The following is an 18,123-nucleotide window of genomic DNA, read 5'->3' on the forward strand; positions in this document are numbered from 1 at the left end:
GCAAGCAATACGGCCAGTCGTATGCAGTCCAGGCAATTTCTGCGGCATATGGAAGACAACTTCCTGATACAGATGGTGCAGGAACCTACGAGGAGAGGGCGGGTGCTGGACCTTGTTTTCACTAACAAGGATGGGCTCGTTAGGGAGGTGAAGGTCGGGGGCAGCTTAGGACAAAGTGACCATGAAATGATCGAGTTCAAGATCCTGAGTGGAAGAGGCAAGCCAAAAAGTAGGACAGCTACCCTGAATTTTGGAAGAGCTAACTTTGATCTCCTCCGAAATCAAATAGGGGCTATCCCTTGGGCTGCTCTGTTTGAAGGAATGGGAGCCTGCGAGAGCTGGCTAACATTCAAACAGCACTTCTTCCAAGCACAGTATAGGTGCATCCCTTTGAGTAAGAAATCGGGAAGGAGAGGTAGAAGACCTGCGTGGATAAGCAGGGAGCTTTTAAGTAAACTCAAAGGGAAGCAGAAGACCTATAAACTGTGGAAACATGGTCTGGGATCATGGGATGAATATAAGGATGTTGCCAGGGCCTGCAGGGATGCAACTAGGAGGGCTAAAGCCTGCTTAGAAATTAAGCTGGCAAGGGACATAAAAGATAATAAAAAGAGTTTTTTCAGGTATGTGAATAGTAAAAGGATAACCAGGGATAATGTAGGTCCCTTGTTAAATGAGGCGGGTATCTTGGTAACGGGAGATGATGAGAAGGTGGAGATACTGAATGCCTTCTTTGCCTCGGTCTTTACTCCGAAGGCTTCTCGGGACCCACAGATACTAGACGAAAGTAGCAGTGGTTGGGGAATGAACGGCTCACCTCTAGTTGAGGTAGGGGTAGTCCAGGAGCGACTCAAAGGATTGGATGCACACAAATCCATGGGTCCAGATGGGATACACCCACGTGTGCTGAGAGAACTGGCGGAGGTGATTGCGGAGCCACTCTCTATCATCTTCAACAGGTCCTGGACTACAGGAGAAGTGCCTGAAGATTGGAGAATAGCCAATGTGACTCCAGTCTTTAAAAAAGGCAAGAAGGAGGATCCCAGTAACTACAGGCCAGTCAGCCTCACTTCTGTCCCTGGAAAGGTGATGGAACAGTTTGTTTTGGATGCCATCTCCAAACAACTGGAAGAGAAGAAGGTTATGAGGAGTAGTCAGCATGGATTCACCAAGGGGAAATCGTGCTCGACCAATCTCATAGCCTTCTATGATGTCATCACCAACTGGGTGGACGGAGGGAGAGCAGTGGATGTCGTCTACCTTGACTTTAGCAAAGCTTTCGACACTGTCTCCCACGACATCCTGATAGAGAAGCTGAGGGAACAAGGGTTAGATGAGTGGACAGTGAGGTGGGTCGAGAACTGGCTGTCGGACCGGGCTCAGAGGGTTGTGATCAGTGGAGTAGAATCTGAATGGAGGCCTGTGACTAGCGGTGTTCCCCAGGGCTCGGTGTTGGGTCCAGTCCTGTTTAATATCTTCATTGACGATCTTGATGAGGGTATAGCATCCACCCTCAGCAAGTACACCGATGATACAAAGCTGGGAGGAGTGGCTGACACGCAGGAACACTGCGCTGCCATCCAGCGAGACCTTGACAGGCTGGAGAGCTGGGCTGGGAGAAACCAGATGAGGTTCAACAAGAGCAAGTGTAAAGTCTTGCACCTGGGGAGGAACAACCGACTGTATCAGTACAGGCTGGGGGATGACCTGCTGGAAAGGAGCTCTGTGGAGAAGGACCTGGGGGTCCTGGTTGATGACAGGTTGGCTATGAGCCAGCAGTGCGCACTGGTGGCGAAGAGAGCCAATGGGGTCCTGGGATGCATCAGGAAGAGTATGTCCAGCAGGTCGAAGGAAGTGATCCTCCCCCTCTACTCTGCGTTGGTCAGGCCCCACCTGGAGTACTGTGTCCAGTTCTGGGCTCCATGGTATAAAAAAGACAGGGATCTCCTGGAGAGAGTCCAGAGAAGGGCCACGAAGATGATTAGGGGCGTGGAACATCTCCCATATGAGGAAAGGCTGAGTAAGCTGGGTCTGTTCAGCCTGGAGAAAAGAAGGCTTAGGGGAGACCTAATTAGTGTTTATAAATATCTTAGACTTGGGATGCAGGGGGATTTGGCCAGCCCCTTTTCAGTGGTCTGAGGGGACAGGACTAGGGGCAATGGCTGTAAGCTGGAGCATAGGAAGTTCCGCACCAACATGCGGAAGAACTTTTTCACAGTGAGGGTGACGGAGCAGTGGAATAGGCTGCCCAGGGAGGTGGTGGAGTCTCCTTCTCTGGAGATATTCAAGTCTCGCCTGGATGCCTATCTGTGTAATATGAGATAGGGAGCCTGCTTTGGCAGGGGGGTTGGACCCGATGATCTCTTGAGGTCCCTTCCAACCCCTAAGATTCTGTGATTCTGTGATTCTGTGATCCTGTGTAGGAAATGGCCCTGGTATACCACAAGGAATTGGCCATGGATTTGGGAACCGTAGTGGAGATGCAGCTAAAGTCAAGTACAGAGAGGTTGAGGAGGAAGAAGTACATGGGGGTGTGGAGGTGGTGGTCACAGGCTATGGTGATGATGATGAGGCCATTGCCCAGGAGAGCAGCCAGGTAGATGCCCAGGAAGAGCCAGAAGTGCAGGAGCTGCAGCTCCCGTGTGTCTGCAAAGGGCAGGAGCAGGAACTGGCTGATGGAGCTGCTGTTGGACATCTGCTGACATTAAGTGTGGAGACCTGTCCAAGGAGGAAAAGGCAAAGAGAAATTAGGGAATCTTTCTTTGAGGAAAATCCCTTCCACTACTTATGGAATGCCCTCAGGTTGACTCTCTGTATTCAGGGAGAATTTTGTCAGGTCCCTTTTGGGAGGTCTGCTTTGTGCTGGCTTGATTCTACCACTGCTGGAAAGAGGGAAGTCCTACAGATTGGGGTCCTGAAGTGAGGGTCATCTCAAGGTCAGCCCCACCAATGGACATGCCCAGAGCCCCAGGTAACCAGGAGACAAAGGCAGTAAGGACAGGAGAGGAAACAGGAAGAAATGCTCCAGCCCAGGCGGGAAGTACAGGGACAGACAGACAGGTACTCGGGGGTTTTTCCTCTCTGTGGGTTGGGCTGCCAAGGAGAAGGCTCAGCCTGAAACCCTGGCACTCTGTGCGCAGAGTCTGTGCTGGGTGGCAGAAACCAGGGGGTCGGTGAGGGAAAGGCTCTGCATTGCAAGGAATGTCAGGGAGGTACCAAATTGCCACTGCCAGGGCCTTTCTGGGAGCAGCTTCTTCTCTCTCCCTGACAATGTCTCTGCTGCCTGGAGATGACCCTGCAGCTGCCTGTCTTTGCCCATGTCATCTCCTGCTCTGTGCTCACAGACCTCATCCAAACTGCCCTGCGGTCAGCTGTGCTCTGCAGACCCCTCCTGGCATCAGGGCACTGCCCAGGGGAACCTCTGTGTGTGCAGGGCTCAGGAGAAGCTCTGACAAATCTTAATGACCAATGAGCTTGCACTGCCTTCTGCAAAGTTATCGAGAAAAGCTCAGCTCCCACTTCCCATCCAGACACCAAGAGCAGAAAATTCAAAGCAAAGTCTCTTTACCTTTCTCTTGCAGTGAGCTCTCAGCTTCCATCAGTTCTCAGCCTCACAGGTCTCCCCTCAGTGCCTACAGGCAGTGTCCCCAGCCCTGTGTGCTTGGCAAAGGAGCTTCTCCTGGGCAGAGCTGTCTCTCTGCAGCGCTGCCGGGTTGCCATGAGCTCTTTCCATCCCAGGAGCCTGGCCCAGCTCAGCAGAAGACCAGTTCTTGTAGGCTCCCTCCTGGTGTCTCAGGCCTCATGGGGATCATTCTATGACCTCATCTCTGAGATCAATCTGCCTGGGAGCAGAATGATCAGGACAGGGAGAAATCATGCAGGGAGAAAGCACAGGGGGAGGTCATGCAGCTGTTACTCTCACTGGCAATACAGACTTGACACCAACAATAAAATCAATCTAATTCATTACTCAATCCAAAGAGAGCAGAGAAATGAGAACAAAACCTAAAGAAATGAAATTTTAAACACCCACCTACAACTCTCCCTTCTTATCCCAGGGTCCACTTCACTCTTTAACTCTCTACTCTCTACTCTCTCTGACTGAGAGGCACTGGGGGACAGGGAATGGGGGTTGGGGTCTGTTCATCACACATCGTCTCAGCTGCTCCTTCCTGCTCAGGGGGAGGACTACTCACTGTCTCCCCTTGCTCCAGCACTGGGTCCCACCCACGGCAGACAGTCCTCCATGAACCTCTCAAATGTGAGTCCTTCCCACATGGCTTCAGTTCATCACCCACTGTGTGAGTGTGGGTCACATTAATGGGGTGCTGTCCTTCAGCAACAGGCTGCTCCAGCCTGGGTCCTCCACAGCCCTGGCAGCAAACCTGCTCCAGCACAGGCTACCTATGAGGTCACAACCTCCTTCAGTGTCCTCACATGCTCAACCTTGGGGACCTCTATCGGCTGCAGGTAGAAGCACTGTTCCACATCATCCAACATGGGCTGCAGGGTACAGCCCCATTCACCATGGGCTTCTCCACAGGCTGCAGGGGAATCTCTGCAATGAGGCTTGGAGGATCTTCTCCCTTAATTCACTGACCTTGTTGTCTGCAACATCCCTTACACTTTCTCACTCCTTTCTCTGGTGGCAAAAAGCAGCTGCTGGTTATTATTTCCCTTCTTAAAAACACTGTCACAGTGTTGTGATTACCAGTGCTCTGATCCCCACGGCCAATACATTGTCACTGCCCCTCTGCAAGGGCAATGCCTGTGACCAGTTCTTCTGAGAAATCTCCCAGATCCTCAAGCTCTCTCACTCATGATCCTACCTCAGTGAAACTGTAATCAGAGCATGTCTAGCTTTTGGCTGTTTTGTGTTCATCATGGTGTCCTATGTGCAGATCTTCAGGGCTGTGCTGAGGATCCCCTCGCAGCAGGGACGGCACAAAGCCTTTTCCACCTGCCTCCCTCACCTGGCCATGGTCTCCCTGTTCCTCAGCACTGCTGTGTTCTCTTACCTGAAGCTTCTCTCCATCATTTGCACCTGGTAGTGACAATATTTAGTCAGTGGTTCCTCCAGAATTAAAATTTCCCATCTACAGCATGAGGAACCAGGAGCTCAATGATGCCGTTTGGAAAGTGATGACTGGATGTCTCGAAGCAGCAACAAACTGCTCACTCTGCATAACACTGGCCATGTAATTCATGTTAGGAACAATCTGTATTTAGTAGGGTTTTTAGCTGTTGGGTTTGGTTTTGTTTTCCCCCTCCCAGTTTGTCTCACCTTTAATAATACGGACCAGCTTCATCCCATTTCTAATGCAGTATCTCCTGGTCTTGTGTGACCCAGACACTGTGTAATGATGAGCTGGGCTCTCTTTACATCATCTCTGCCTGGAAAGAACACAACATTTTATTCCTTTTTTTCCCCGCGATACTTATAAAAGTTTTACAAGCACGTTTCCAACAGCAGAACCACTCAACTATGTTTCTGAAATGACAATGCTTTCCCACCATGACAGAACAGGAATTTCATGGAAGTGTACCAGAGAATCATAGAATCACATAGGTTGGAAGAGGCCTTTACGGTCATTGAGTCCAACCAAAGCCTACCCCTGCCTAGTCCAGCTCTAGGCCATGTCCTCAAGCACAACATCTATAGGAACCTTTTAAATCCCTCCAGGGATGGTGACTCCACCACTTTCCTGGGCAGCCTGTTCCAATACTTGACTAATGCTTCAGTAATGAAATTCTTCCTGATATCCAACCTAAATCTCCCCTGGTGCAATTTGAAACCATTTCCTCTCATCTTATCACATGTTACCTGAGAAAAAACACTGGCTCTCACCTCTCTACATTCCTCCTTGCAGGTAGTTGTAGAGAGCGGCGAGGTCTCCCCTTCAGCCTCCTTTTCTCAAGGCTAAAATGCCCCAGTTGCCTCAGCTGCTCCTCACAGGACTTGTCCTTCAAATCCTCCATCAGCTTTGTTGCCCTTCTCTGGACACACTCCAGCATCTCAGTGTCCTTCTTGTAGTGAGGGGCCCAAAACCGGACACAGCACTCGAGGTGCAGCCTCACCAGGGCTGAGGATAATGGAACAATCACTTCCCTACTCCTGCTGGTCACACTATTCCTGATCCAGGCCAGGATGCTGTTGGCCTTCTTGGCCACCTGGGCACAGTGCTGGCTCATGTCCAGCCAAGGTATCCACGGACACCCCCAAGTCATTCTCCTCCAGGGAGCTCTCCAACCACTCTGACCCAGGCCTGTAGCGTTGCCTGGGGTTATTCTGATCAAAATGCAGGACCTGGAATTTGGCCACAAGAACCCTAGAACCTCATACAATTGGCCTCTGCCCATCGATCCAGCCTGTCCAGATCACTCTTCAGAGCCTACATGTCGTCCAGACAGTAAATACTCCCACACAATTTGGTGTCATCTGCAAACTCACTGAGGGTGCACTCGATCCCCTCGTCCAGACCATGAATAAAGATGTTAAAGAGGTCAGGTCCCAGCACTGAGTCCTGCGCCAGCTGGACTTAACTCAGTTCACTACAACACTTTGGGCCTGGCTGCCCAGCCAGTTTCTAACCCAGCACAGACTGTACCCATGTAATCCATGAGCGGTTAGTTTCTGCAGAGGGGGAAATGCTTTGGGAGACAGTGATGAAGGCTTCATGGAAATCTAGGTAGACCACATCTACAGCCTTCCCCTCATCCACTAAGCAGCAGGTCACCTTGTCATAGAAGGAGATCGGGTTGGTCCGTCACGATCTGCCTCTCCTAAACCCATGCTGACTGGGCCTGATCACCTGAGTGTCCTGCATGTGCTGCATGATGAGACTCAAGATGATTTGTTCTATCACCTTCCCCAGCACCGAGGTCAGGCTGACAGGTGCTGGGAAGGTGATAGAGAGCCATCCTGGCCTCTCTTCAGGATGGGCGTTGCAGCTGCTTGTGTTTTTTTCTCCTCTGTGTGATTCCCAGAGGCTCTGTGACCATCGCAGATTCGCTCGGCCCTGGTCAGCAGCACCTATGGCCTTGAACTGGCCGATGTTTACTCTTCAGGACCTGCAGAGAGCTCTAGCTGTTCCTTACACCAGACATTTTCTGCAGTCCCCAGTTCTCTCCCAGCACCCAGCTACACAAAACTGTGACAGTCACAAACTCCTTACCTCACAATCCACTTAACTCACAATCTGTAAAATTCCTTACCTCACAAAATATCTATCAGTCAATCTCCTGACCTCACAATCTATTTCTCAGTCAACCTCTTTACCTGACAGTCTATCTATGAATCAATCTCCTTACCTCACAAACTCCTTACCTCACACTCCCTTTACCTCACAATCCTCTTACCTCACAATCTGTTACTCTCCTTACCACACAATCTATCTCATTCAATCCCCTTACCTCACTACCTATCAATCCTGTGACTTCATAATCACCTTACCTCACAATCATCATACCTCACAATCCCCTTACCTCATAATCTATCAGTCAATCTCATTACCTCACATCTATCTATCAGTCAATCCCTTTACCTATCTTTCAAGGTGTCACTCAATCCCCTTGCCTCACAATCTATCAGTCACAGAGTCATAGAATCATAGGGGTTGGAGGGACCTCAAGAGATCATCGGGTCTAACCCCCTGCCAAAGTGGGTTCCCTAGGACAGGTCGCAGAGGTCAGCGTCCAGAGGGGTCTTGAATATCTCCAGAGAGGGACACTTCACAGCCCCCCTGGGCAGCCTGTCCCAGGGCTCTGTCACCCTCACTGTGAAAAAGTCTTTCTGTATGTTGGTGCAGAACATCCTGTGCTCCAACTTGCAGCCATTGCCCCTTGTCCTATTGAAAACCATTGAAAAGAGGCTGAAAATTTACCCCTGTGTCCTACACTTCAGATACTTATTGATAAGATCCCCTCTTAACCTTCTGTCCTGGTTTTGGTCAGGATGGAGTTAATTTCATTTGTAACAGCGGATGGAATGCTGTGTTTGAGAGTAAAATGGGAGCAGTGCTGATAACACCCTGATGTTTCTAGTTGCTGTCAGACAGTCAAGGACTTTCTCAGCTCTTCATGAGAAAGGAGGGTCGAAGCCAGGACAGGTGACCGAACTGACCAAAGAGTGTATTCCACGCCAGTTACGTTCTGCCCAGGATATCGGGGGGCTGACGGGAGGAAGGCCGAGGGCGGCTCCGGGACGCGCGGTTCTTGGGGGACGGTCGGGTTCTGGGACGGCTCTGGGTGGCACGGCCTGAGTTGTATGGTTTGGTGAGAAACTGCATTGTGTATCAACAGCTTCATATATCTTTGCTTTGAAGTCCTGTTAGCATTGTTACATTGTATCTTTCTGTTATCTTAGTAAACTATCCTTATCCCAACCCACGGGCCTCTTAATTTCTTGATTTTGGGGTTATTTGCCCCTTTCTCTTCCTTTTCCCTTCCCTTACTTCCCCCCCCCCCCCCCCCCCCTTCCCTTTAACCTGTTCTTTTCCTTTAAGGAGTAGGCAGCTGCGTGGATCTTGGCCCTCAGCCGGGGTGAAACCACGACACCTTCTTTTCTTGAAGCTGAATACTCCCAGGTGACTCAGCCTTTCCTCATAGGGGAGATGGTCCAGGCCTTTAATCACCTTTGTAGCCTCTGCTGGACTCTCTCCAGGAGATCCCTGGCTTTTTTATCCCAGGGAGCCCAGAACTGGACACAATACTCCAGGTGGGGCCTGACCAGGGCAGAGCAGAGAGGGCGGATCACCTCCTTCGACCTGCTGGCCACACTTCTCTTGATGCACCCTGGGATCCCTTTGGCTCTCTTAGCCCCCTGGGAACACTGCTGGCTCATGACCAACCTGTCACCCACCAGGACACCTTCTCCTCAGAGCTCCTCTCCAGCAGGTCACCCCCCAGCCTGTACTGATTCCACCGGTTATTCCTTCCCAGGTGATGATGTCAGGCACTGTTAGGAACAATCCCTTGGTACGGACAAACATGAGTCCCAAGGTTATTGGGGCTGCTACTGGGCTACCTGGGATTGTTTTAGGACAGGAACATATGTCTGTCCTCAATCCTCTTGCTTGGGAGCTACTGCTGGACCTTTATCAGTTTGAAATATGGACACTGTTAGCACACAAAATGACATAGGCATCGTTAGGGCCATTCCCTTGCCAAGGAAAGCCCTGAGCTCAGAGGTTACTGGGGCTGCTAGTGGCTCCCTGGGGAGGTTTCAGGCCAGGAACCTCATTCAGCACTCAAACCTATTGTTTTGAAGCTGTACCTGGGCATTTAGCAGTTTCTAAGGTGGACACTGGTAGAGCCTGAAAATGACGTCAGGAGCTATTAGGATCATTCCCTTGAGGAGGAATCACAGAATCACAGAGTGTTAGGAGTTGGCAGGGACCTCAAAAGATCATCTAATCCATCCTTCCCTGCCAAAGCAGGATCACCTAGACTAAATCACACAGGAACACATCAGGGTTTGAATGTTTCCAGAGAAGGAGACACCACGCCCTCCCTGGGCAATCGGTGCAAGAGCTCAATCACCCTCACAGGGAAAAAGTTCCTCCTTACATTCACATGGAACTTCCAATGCTCCAGCTTGAACCCGTTGTCCTGTGTCCTATCGCTGGCCATCACTGAGAAGAGCCTGGCTCCATCCTCCCAACTCTCACCATTTACATAAATATAAAGATGAATGAAATCACCCCTCAGTCTCCTCTTCTCCAAGCTCAAGAGGCCCAGCTCCCTCAGCCTTTCCTCACAAGGAATCATCTTGGTGGCCCTGCCCTGGACTCTTTCAAGGAGTTCTCTGTCCTTCTTGAACTGAGGGGCGCAGAACTGCACATAACATTCCAGGTGCGGTCTCATGGTGGCAATTTGTACTTAGTAGGGCTTTTAGTTGTTTTTTTTTTTTTTCCTTCTAGATTGTCTAAGCTATATAACATTGTGCACATTCATCCCATTCCTAATTCAGTATCTCCTGGTTTTCTGTGACCAAGACATTTAGTAATGACGAGCTGTGCTCTCTTTGCATCGTGTGTCCCTTCAAATGTGCACATATTTCTTTCTTTTATTTCTCCTGGTATTTATAAAAATTTACAAGCACCTGTATCACTCGTCTACTTGTCTGGAATGGCAATGCTTTCCCACCATGCCAGGTACTGCACCTAATATAAGAGACTGACCCCAACCTCTCTACATCCTCCTTGCTGGTGGTTATAGAGAGCTACAAGGTCTTCCCCGGGTCTCCTTCTCTCAAGACTAAAAAGCCCCAATTTCCTCAGCCACTCCTCATAGGTCTTGTGCTCCAAACCCTTCATCAGATTCGTTGCCCTTCTCTGGACATGCTCCAGCATCTAAAGTTCATTCTTGTAGTGAGGGGCCCAAAACTGGACACAGTACTTGAGGTGTGGCCTCACCAGACATGAATATGATGGAACAATCACTTCCATTCTCCTGCTAGTCAGACCATTCCTGATCCAGACTCTTGGCCTTCTTGGTCACTGTTGCCTCTTGCTAAGGCACGGCAACCTGGTTCAGGAACGGCAACAGCGCCAGACTCTGGCTGCTCGGTCCATCAGCTCCCAGACACCAATGTGGTGGACGACAAATGGCATTTATTAGAGAGAGGCACGGGGCTTTATACCCCAGGGATCAGATGTCACTTCTGTCCGCTTACCTCACCGGCTACCTACTATTGGTTTCCTAAGGAGAGGGGGGGTCCCTACCTTTCCGTACAGCCCAAAATCTTCCGACCGCAAGGCCCTATCTACCGACATTTCCCCCCCCCCGTGCTCACTAAAACTACTCACAGTGCAAAGTGCAAAAAAGTGACACACAATACTGATATATAAAAAGGTGATAGCTTATAACAGTGTTGGACTACAGTAGTGACAATATATAATAGTGATAATACATAATAGTGATAATAATGGTGATAATAATAGTGAGATTAGTGATAATATATAATAGTGGTAAGTTATAATATTGATAGCTTATAATAGTGATAGCTTATAATGTTGATAGCTTATAATGTTGATAGCATAAGGCACATTAAGTGAATGATAAGTCAGAGGTAGCCTAGACAGTAGGGTGTACTAGGGACAACTACAGAACAGTAGAGGTAGTGCTTAGTGGTTACTTTCTTAAAGCATCTGTTTTCTACAAAGAGAATGTTAACCCTCTCTAGACGACTCTTGACGAATGCTGTGAGCTTGTTCAGTTCACAGGGTCCGAAGATCAGTGCTATTATGATCATTACAGCTGGTCCCAACAAGGTATTAAGGTTGTTAGCCATGGCGAATAACTAAACCATGATTCCAATCATCCTCGTTGGGCCTCTCTTTCCTTTTTTCTCTGAGCTAACCTTTCTCTCAGTTGAGCCATCGAATCCCTGACTAATCCAGTGTGGTCAGCATAAAAGCAGCATTCCTCTTTCAAGGCGGCACAAAGGCCTCCTTGTTGCATGAACAGGAGGTCTAAAGCCCGTCTGTTCTGCAAGACAACCTCTGAGAGTGAAGAGACAGATTGTTCTAGATGGGTCATAGAGTCCTTGAGTCTCTGCAGATCTTCGTCGATGGCAGTTTGTAGTCGAGCCAGGTCTTGGTGATGGTTCAGCATAGCGGTTGCTCCCGTAGCTGTACCAGCTACTCCCAGGCCGAGCAGTGTTGCTATTGTCAGTGCTGTCAGTATTTCTCTCTTTTGGATCCTGTTGTCTGCACCTCCCCAGTAATAGCTCATTTCTTCATCCGAATGATATAGGACCCTTAAAGCTAGGAGGGCCTGAGGTGACGATTTTCTGGAGTATTTTATGATCCTCCATTTTCTTATCCTCCCATCTTCCTAGCATCCATTCCCACGGCCGACGATCATACAGACCTGTAGTTGGCACAACAAACCCTAAAAGTAAAATCACACAGAGACATTGTGGCCCTTTGCCACGGGGACTGTTTCGCTGTTGTTTGGGTTCTGCCAGTTTGGGAGTCTTGGGTGCAGACGGGATGCTTGCTGGGTTGTCGTCCTCCTCAGCCACCGGGGTGTACCGGTCACAGGGGCGTCCGATGATCCAGCCCTGTGGACAAAGACTCACCATTTTCATTAGTCTTATTCCGGAGGTTTGGCTTAATGGACTTAAGCAGACACCATTTAATTCTGCCATCTTTTTTAATGGCAGCGTACCCTCGTCCTGTTAGTACCAACCTCCATCCCTGTTCCTATTCTCCCAGCTCATTTCTGATTACTACCAGTGGACCTTCATCTAGCGCTAAAGTGGCCCAATGTTTCTGGGTAGGACTGTTTACCTCCTCTCCTCTGGGGAACTGATTCAGTGCTAACAGAGCAGTTGCCAACAGGCGTGTTTGGTCTCCTGTAGGAATGGCATTGGTAAAACCCTCTGCCTTTGCTATCACTTCTAATTTAGATTTTACTGTTTGGTTCGCTCGCTCGACTATGGCTTGCCCTGTGCTATTATACAGGATGCCATACGTTAAGGTAGTACCCCATTTCTGAGTGAATGCCTTGACTGATTTGGAGACAAAGTTTGAGCCATTGTCTGTTTTAATCTGATTAGGGATGCCAAGCCATGCCATGGCTGTTAGCCAGTGCTGGATGGTTGCTTTCGAGTCGGCCTTAAGGTGTTGTGTAGCTACGATCACCCCACTATATGTGTCTACAGTTACCGCTAGCCATGCTTGAGGTTTCAGCAGCTGACAGAGTGTAAAATCTGTTTGCCACACCTCGGAGGCTTTGAGGCCTCTGGGATTGACTCCACTGCACCACAGTGGTGATTTCTGGCAGTGAGGGCACGTGGCTACTACATGTTTCACGTCCGTGACTGAGATCCCGCATCTCCATGCTAGCGCTTTAGCTCCTATATGGAGAGTCTCGTGTAGCTGACGAGCGTCTCTTAGCATCCACAACCCTTTTGCAGCAGCATCTGCTTTGCCATTGCCTGTTTGGAAAAAACCTTTTACCGGGTTGTGGCTGTTGATGTCGATGACTGATACGGTGCCCTTTCGAGAAGAAAGCGCTTCTTCTAGCATTAAGGCTACTGTAGATGTTGACACACCAGGTCCCGACATGGCTAAGCAAAGCTTGGCTGTGAACATTGAGTCAGTCACTATATTGAGGTGCTCTGTTGGAAACAGCTCGCACACCAGCACGATGGCCATTGCTTCTAACTGCTGCACTGAAAGCCCACAGTCAGTCATTTCAACACAGTGACATTCTTCTTCTGCTTGCCATACCGCAGCTGCTGTTGAGGTTGCTGAGGATGCATCTGTGAAGACCGTTGGTCCCTGTTGGGGTCGGTCCAAGACCTTTTGTGGAAGTTTGATGTCGATAACCGCCAGCATCTGAGTCCATGGGGGCTTTGCAGCGTACACGATTTCTCCGCCAAATCCGACCAGGGCTATGGCCAGGTACTCTGACATTGTCACTGATTGTGCTGGGAGCTGTTTGTGGAAGGGTAGGTATATCTTGGCTGGTTCGATGCCCAGGTGTCTTAGGGCAAGTTTTCTACCTTTCATGATAAGGTTACCGAGGCACTTGACTCCTGGTGAGAATGTATGCGATGGCTTCCCCAGGACTATCCATTGTATCGGTTGGGCTTTTTCAGGGGGGCCTTAGGCTAGTGCTCCTACACCCCCTCCTTCTGAGAAGTGTACATACAGATCAAGTGGTACATCCAGGTTCCATCTGGTGAGCGTGCCTGATGATATCTGTTGCTCGATAAAATTGAGAGAGTACATTGCCTCCGCTGTCAAACATTTTTGCTCCCATGGGTTTTTTCCCTTTAAGAGATCGTACAGGGGGTTCATGATTTCTGGAGGGATTAGGACAATGGTACGTAGCCATTGCAAGGATCCCACCAACTGCTGCCTATAACGGAGAATTTTTTTGGTTGCTGAATTACACTGCTGACGTCAGCATTCTGCTACGACCGGGCCTTTTGCTTCCGGAGGCAGCGCTGACGAGTCTACTGCTGCTTGGAGGCGATCCACAAATTGTGTGAAGCTTTTGCTTTCACTCTGCTTTATTGTGGCCCATGGTGATGGCCTAGCGATGGTTCTAGAGACTGCACGAATAGCTTCTCTGGCTGCACGAGTAGTTGCCGCAACCTCAGGGGCCCGTAGGCCCTGTGCTTGTGCCTGAGGGGTAAGCATTGCTGGATCTGTACCCAGTAGCCGCTGCAGGCTAGAGCCACGCAGAGCATGATCGTCCCCAACTGCTTGGGCCAGTAGCCTCGCACAGTTCTCCTCCCATTCTTGTTAAAAAACGATCATTCCTGCCCCATCAAAAATCAGTCTACAAGTTTGCTTTATATCAAAGGGAAGTAGGACATCTCCTCCAAAAACCCCATCTATGAGAGTGGAGACCATGGCCGAATTAAGCCCCTTATCCGCAATTGCTGTAACGATCGCTTGTATATCCTTAGGGTTTATTGGCGAGTGAGCCCTCTGTCTCCCAGGCATCACCCGGACCAGGAACGCTAACGCGGCTGATGGGGTCCAATCGGCACACGCAATTTGTATTTTTTTCCAATCCATAAGAGGAATATTTTCCTCTAATAATTCTTTTTTATTTTGGATGCGAATATTTTGGCGTATGATTTTGTCTATTCTCATTTCCTCCTCTGAGTCACAATCGGTTGTGAGCTGCTCACCCTGACTAGTGTCCGAGTCGGATCCGGAACTCGACTGACTGGCCATTTCCGGTGATACCCTTCTTTTTGTCAGGCTCCGACCCCGCCCGCCATCTTTGTGGGTGGATCCTTGTTCCCTCCCCCTTGACCCACCCCTTTTCTTGAGCGGGTTCTGATTGGCTCTCCGCCTGTCGCTCTTGTTCTTGTCCCTTCCTTCTCTACCTCTACCCACCCTTCTCTTCCCCTTCCTTTTCACGTGATCCAGGCAGCTCTGGAATTTCCTCCATTTTCTCACCAAAAGTATGCTTTCCCCGCCCTTCTCCACTGTCAGCGCCACCTTTGAGCATATAGGGAGGTGGCTCTGAGCAGACTTGATGAGATTCTGATATCTTAGTGGCAGCCCTGGCCTCCTCGGCTAGCCCACCCCAGAAAGATTTCGCTCGCTCCTCCCCCCGCTGTAAGAGTTTTAGCTCGCTCCTGCCCCGCCGCAAAAGTTTCAGCTTGCTCCTGACTCTCCGTGAGTGGATCGGGCTTCGGGGATGGAGGCGGCGTATCGCCCTCTCGATCTTTGGGCTTGGCAGGCTTATCACAGTCGGGGGGCTGCAAAGTTTGTGTGGCCGCCCCAATTCCCAATTTTGGGGTGACCAACAAACATTCTTTTGCCGCCCTCCAAGTGTCCTACTCTTGTATCACTTTCCAGAGTGCCTGCACGACCCTCCCCCACGATTTCAGATTTTTCCCACTGCCGGAGGACATAGTTTCCTCAGCTAAAACTTTAGTACATTTATCCCACACCTCAGGATGGAGAATATCAACCGGCTGGTCAATGACCCAGATTTTTAAAAGTCTCGTAACAGCGAGAGTAAAATCTTGAGCCTTACACTCAATACCCCTCTGCATACACAATCCCAATATGACCTTCACGAGGGCTTCCATCCTCCTTGGTCCGGGAGCGTCCTCCCCGCCGGGCTGGTCCCGCCGCTCCGGCCACCATTTACCCGAATTCAGGGGAGTTTCCCGGGTTTTGGCTCCACTTGTTGCCTTTGTTAGGCATGGCGACCTGGTTCAGGAATGGCAACAGCGCCACACTCTGGCAGCACGGTCCATCAGCTCACGGACACCAATGTGGTGGACGGCAAATGGTGTTTATTAGAGAGGGGCACAGTGTTTTATAGTCTAGGGCTAAGATGTCACTTCCGTCCGCTTACCTCACCGGCTACCTACTATTGGTTACCTGAGGAGAGGTGGGGCCCTATCTTTCCATACAGCCCGAAATCTTTCGACCGCAAGGCCCTATCTACCGACAGGAAGGGAGATGCTGGTAGAGCCACAAAATGATGTCAGGCACTGATAGGCGCGTTCTCTTGGTTATGAAAACTGTGAGCCTCAAGCTTACAGGGGTGGCAAATGGCCTTCCATGGAGGATTTCAGGCCAGGACCCTTTTTCAGCCCTCCTAGCTTTTGTTTGCAACCTACAATAAAGGTGGGAAATTCTCCCTTTCCCTGTCTTCAGCAGCACATATACTAAAATTGGAATGATACAGAGAAGATCAGCATGGCCCCTGCGCAAGGATGACACACAAATTCATGAAGCCTTACACATGTATTTAAATTCCCACCTGGAGTGTTGTGTCCAGTTCTGGGCTCCCTGGGATAAAAAAGACAGGGATCTATCTCCTGGAGAGAGTCCGGAGGAGGCTACGGAGAGAAATTAATAAGGGCCTACACCATCTCCCCTATGAGGAGAGGCTGAGTGACCTGGAACTGTTTAGCCTTGAGAAAGGGGGGACCTTATTAATGTTTATAAATAACTTAAGTATGGGATGCAGGGGGAAATGGCCAGCCCCTTTTCAGTGGTCTGTGGAGACAGGACAAGGGGCAGTGGCTGCAAGTTATAGCATGGGAAGTTCCGCACTAACATGGGGAAGAACTTTTACACAGTGAGGGTGACAGAGCCCTGGGACACGCTGCCCAGGGAGGTGGTGGAGTCTCCTTGTCTGGAGATATTCAAGACCTGTCTGGATGCCGACTTGTGCAATATGAGCTGGGGAGCTGCTTTGGCAGGGGGTTAGACCCAATGATCTCTTGAAGTCCCTTCCAACCCCTATGCTTCTATGATTCTATGATTCTCCTTTTGTTACTAATTTTGTGAATACATTAATAACAAATAAGGGCCAGGGAGAATTTCAAAGATGGATGCTGGTGGAGCTGGAAAAGATGTCAGACAAATTTTGGACTATTCAGTTGTCTATGAAAGACCTGTGCCCCAGGACTGAGGTACTTAAAGACATTTTTTGCTTCAGTCTTTAGTAGTATGATCAGTTGTTTCCTGATCCCCAACCCCTGAGTGGAAATATGGGGACAGGAAGTAGACTGAAGCCCAAATCATCCTAGGGGAATTGGTAAGTGACCTGCTCAGCCACTTAGATCCACATACGAGGGCATTGAGGGAGCGGGTGGAAGTTCTTGCCAAGCCACTTTCCCTTATTTACCAACAGGCTGACTGAGGTGGTTCTGCCTGACTGGAAGCTGGCACATGTGACACCCATGTGTCACAAGAAGGGACAGAAGGAGGACCCAGGGAACTAGAGGCCTGTCAGCCTGACCTCGGTGCTGGGGAAGGGGATGGAACTAATCATCTTGAGTACCATCATGCAGCACATGCAGGACACTCAGGTGATCAGGCCTGGTTAGCATGGGTTTAGGAAAGGCAGATCTTGCTTGACCGACCTAATCTCCTTCTATGACAAGCTGACCTGCTGCTTAGTGGATGTGGGGAAAGCTGTGGATGTCATCTACCTGGACTTCTGTGAAGCCTTCATCACTGTCACCCACAGCATCCTGATGGAGAAACTCACCTCTCATGGATTCGATGGATACACTCTGTGCTGGGTTAGAAACTGGCTGAAGGCTGGGCCCAAAGTGTTATGGTGAACAGAGTTAAATCCAGCTGGCAGAACGTTACAAGTGTTGTTCCCCAGGGCTCAGTGCTGGGGCACGATCTCTTTGACTCCTTTATTAATGATCTGGACAAGGGGATTGAGTGCACCCACAGTCAGTTTGCAGACGACACAAAATTGTGTGGAAGTGTGGATCTGCTGGAAGGAAGGAAAGCTCTGCAGAATGATATGGACAGGCTGGATTGATGGGCAGAGACCAGCTTTTTGGGGTTGACATGGCCAACTGCCAGGTCCTGGACTTTGGTCACAATAACCCCAGGCAATGCTACAGGCCTGGGACAGAGTGGCTGGAGATTTTCCTGGAAAAAAAGGATCTGGGGATCTTAGACAGGCAGATGTACGTGAACCAGCACTGTGCCCAGGTGGCCAAGAAAGCCAAAAGCATCCTGGGCTGTGTATGGAACAGTGTAACCAGCAGGAGCAGGGAAGTGATTGTTCCATTATACTCAGCTCTGGTGAGGCCGCCCCTCAAGTGCCGTGTCTGATTTTGGGCCACTTAACAAGAAGGACATTCAGATGTTGGAG

The sequence above is a fragment of the Gallinula chloropus genome (genome assembly GCF_964237585.1).
Source record: "Gallinula chloropus genome assembly, chromosome: 25".
Classification (NCBI taxonomy): domain Eukaryota; kingdom Metazoa; phylum Chordata; class Aves; order Gruiformes; family Rallidae; genus Gallinula; species Gallinula chloropus.